We start from the raw sequence: 4251 nt of genomic DNA, 5'->3' as shown, positions 1-4251 counted from the left end.
TTGTAACCGAAAAGAAAAGCATGTTAACAATTGTAGTAAAAGTCGATATAACTATTTATCGTTCGGGAGTGAAAACACGCATGAATCTGGTTACATTCGGAAGTAAAAAATGTTAACATTTAGTAGTAAAAAGTCGATTTTCAAATACCTGTAAATCCTGAAGTAAACACCACACAACAATAATGAAGATATTTGTGAAAAGATCTTGTCCAGCACAACTTTTGTTCTGGTCAAAAGGTCAACAAAGGTCAAATAAAAGAGATATGAATGGATCAATGACATGTAACCTTGCAAAGGTCAAGGTCATCCATGTTAAAATTCAAAAATTAAATTTTTGCAAATTTGCAACATATTATTTTTTGGAAGTAGTATCCCATTTAGATGCAAAATTTAAAGGATGACAAATGCATACTTTGCAAGTTATAAAAAATATTAATTACGTTAGGTAAATGTGAATCTATCCCGGATGTGCCAGGCCTAATACCAAAAATTGGTTATGTCCGTTCTCATGTGCACAATGTTGAATTAAGTTCAAAATTTCAAGCGTCTACACTTATTACTTCTTGAGATATTTGTTTTTTCACGTTAAAGGCTTGGGTTTATATGACAAAATCAAAATGACGCATAGTTACTAATAGTTACAAATATAACTAAAAATAATAACTAATAAGCAAAATCGAAATTTAAAAAACGGCTTCCTAAGTTTTGTTAGCAATCGATTGCAGACGCAAAAATCACAAAAATACAAATTCGATTAACCCCTCGGGCTGAATTTTTTGTCTTTTCAAGATGGCGACTGATCACATAATTCCTGGACAAATTTGATCATTTTTAATCTTTTAAACGAAAAATTCTAACATACAGCAAACGGTGAAATTTCACACATGAATGACGTCAAACCGGAAGTGATATCCAAATGTTGTGAATATATATTTAGTATAAATTTATAAATCGATCGGCATAAAATTGCAAAAGTCAAAACGTGCATAACACGAAATTGCTATCTTGTAGCAATAACCCCCCAAAAATGACAACAAAATGTGCGATCAAAATCGGTCCAGAAAAAGATCTGCAAACTAACAAAAAGCGATCAAAATTGGTTCAGAAATAGATCTGCAAATGTATAAAACCCGAAATAGGTTTTTTTTTTACTTACGCCATTTCCGCTCGGACGAAAATGCGTCATTTACATGTAAACAATAACGACACGCTAGGTATTAGAGATAATTCCGTCAGAACACTTTTGTCATTATGTAGTTTCACTGCAAATAACAAACAAAGTGTGACAAATCGATTACGAGCATAACTCGGAAGCTGTAAAAAACAAACTCACTTTGACGTTGTCGAAGTTATCCTGGAGGTTAAAACGTTGTATATCTATAGCATATGTACAGTTGTTATCACTGGGGTTTGTGATAAGCCAGGAACAAATTGTAGATGGTGGATATTCATAATTTCCCATGTTAGGCGACTGAATCCTACCACGTGTGCGAGCAAGTTTTAAATGACAACCTGAAAGGAGACAAATGAAATTCAGCGGTCGTTACTCACAACATTATTATATGATTTGAAGATATTTGCCTACCCTGTGTGTATGCGGAACTGATGCGCCTTTACAGTTTAATTCGAAGGTCTTGACTAATGACAACCAGGTATAATGTTGAGGATTATACCGTCACATAGACTCAAACTCAATTAATTTTGTGTAAATTAAAATTAATATATTGTTATCTTTCCATTTTGTCCATAATCATAATTCAATCATTCACAGCCATAGTCCTAACTTAATACATAAAGTAAATAATTTTAAAATCACATTATTTGTATTATATCTATGCTTCTGACAAAAAATGATTCCTCCAAACAAATACATACGCACCCCTACCCCGTTTGGGCCCTTACATTTCGTGTACTTTTTCTAGAAAGAGTCGTGGGAATACCTTCTTTGAAACTGAGTTTAATTCCACTTTGACCAGGTGATAGAGCAGCTTCATGATACATAATAACTCTCAGGGTATTGGTTAGGGTTGTAGTCAAATCAGTTGTAGAAGTATAATAATGCATGGTTGTATGCAAGTATTCCTCCCCATCATTGATAAGGATGGTAGCTTCGCCTTCGCTTGCTTGAAGTGTGAATAACTCTTCCACCTGAAACGATCAATACAATAAACTGTTTGCAAAGATGGGAGATCAGACCACAAATTAACAAAAATTTTGGTTTGTATTCCAGAAGGAGGAGGAAGGAAGCACCACCTTTGAAACGTTGTCGATGAAGAAAAAAACACGATCTTAATATTATGAGAGAACAGACAAATAAAAAAGCTTCATCAAAGGACACATCAACATTTTGGTTAGTGGTCCAGGAAGGAGGCACTTGAGCACCAACTGAGCAACATGAAGAGAAAGAACACAAACTATAAAGAAAAACAAACACATGTGAGGTGACGCGAGCAAAGGTGACATTTCGTTAGAATTTTTAACTTCTAGATCCTATGTGTTTTTTTTAATATAAGTGTACATTGTCCCTTTAAACCATGTTGCATGAATATTTAATCATTTTAGATATTCCTATCCTATTGAAGTTTTAGTCAACTTGGCTATTTGTACAATCACGATGCGTGTTCTCTGTGGCTGCTTACAACGGTACGGATAAGATAAGACACAATAGTTCACAAGCCATTTTGATAATCAAGAATGATAATAAGTGACTCTGTTAAGGGGTTAGATATGGATGGCCATATGTTTTTTTATGCCCTTTTTTGTACCGTCGCGGTGCGAATAGCCACGGCCTTTAGTCAAACCTATCTATGGATAATATCGTACCGTTTCGAAAATAACGTGCTAAATGCTTTACCTTTTATACCCTTGAAAATACAATGGACTGGTTGTATTTCTGTTTTGACGGAACCGGACGAGCACAATATCCGTATTTGGCTATACATGGAATTGTGTCCTATTGTTTATATACTATACCTTAAATGTTATAACCTGCCCTTTTTCAGCTCTGATCAACCATTCTTTATAAAAATATCCAGGGCTATTTGGATAAAATGGAGATGTTATAACTTGCCAGTCGTTAGTAGCTGTTAATTCTATAACTCCACTGTTTAATTCCGGAATATCTAGACAAAACAGACAGAAAGTTTAATACCATCTTATTAAGAGTTCTCCTTAAAGGTATTGTGCATCGGGGACGCCTTTGACTATTTTCTATTTGGGACATTCCAATGGTTCCAATGTCTGTGGTTCCTGCAATTCCAGAAAGAGTTAACCGGACAGGGTGAATCTCCCGCAAGAGAATTTGTTACCAACCTAACACCAGACCACAATAACATAATAATATATGTTATCTCCCCTTACAAGATGGCAGCATTTCTAACTAAAAATTGACTAATTCACATTTCGCTTCACCGTTGTCTTAAAAAAGTATTTATAGCGTCTTTTATTGCTTTACACATGTTCCATCTATTTCATCAACTATAACTACAGCCAGAGCACAGTTACATTTTCTTTGAAAAGGGAAACGTTTCTCACCTGAAGTCCATTTGATTTTGAAACCAGTTTGAACAACACTGGAATCAGTTTTAAATTCTATCCGAGCTTGATTTGATGCCGTGTAAAAATCCCGATTACTTTGTTGTCCCGAGAGAGTTGCTATATCGCCATTGGTTACAAGATCATAAATATGGACATAATCTCTATGTTCTTCAGTGTTGAAATTTTCGACCTAAAAAACAAAACGTTTATATCTTCCAAAATGTTTTCAAAGGGGTCGGTGCGCCATTTTCAGGAGTTGATTTAGTCTTGAATATATGTAAATAGTCTACAGAAGTACTCGAAATGTACAAAAATCACTTCAAAAATACCTACAACCAGGAGTTTAAAGTTCTATTTCTCTATTTCCCTTTCCCATATAGAAAGTTGAAAGACGAGTCGTCATTTTAACATTCAAACGCGGATAATCCTGGACTCACGTGCATTTGAAGACTGAAATTGCGACCGTGAGCTTACCAATAACAAGACTTACCAATAACAAGAGAAGAACACAATTTCCCAAAAAGTACTTTTTGAGGACTTTTCGAACCTAGTTAATCATACACGCGTATCTTATTTTCCTTATCACTTACCGAAAATTTTATATGTTTTCCTACTGGTCCAATAATAGTCCACGCACAATTAGAATTATTTGTGTACCAATTACTGTTGGTAACTTCAATTTCACCAGAGATACCGGTTTCTTCAAAGCTGCAT

This window comes from Lottia gigantea, assembly GCF_000327385.1.
Source record: "Lottia gigantea unplaced genomic scaffold LOTGIsca_11, whole genome shotgun sequence".
NCBI lineage: Eukaryota > Metazoa > Mollusca > Gastropoda > Lottiidae > Lottia > Lottia gigantea.
Note: the sequence above shows the minus strand (reverse complement) of the source record.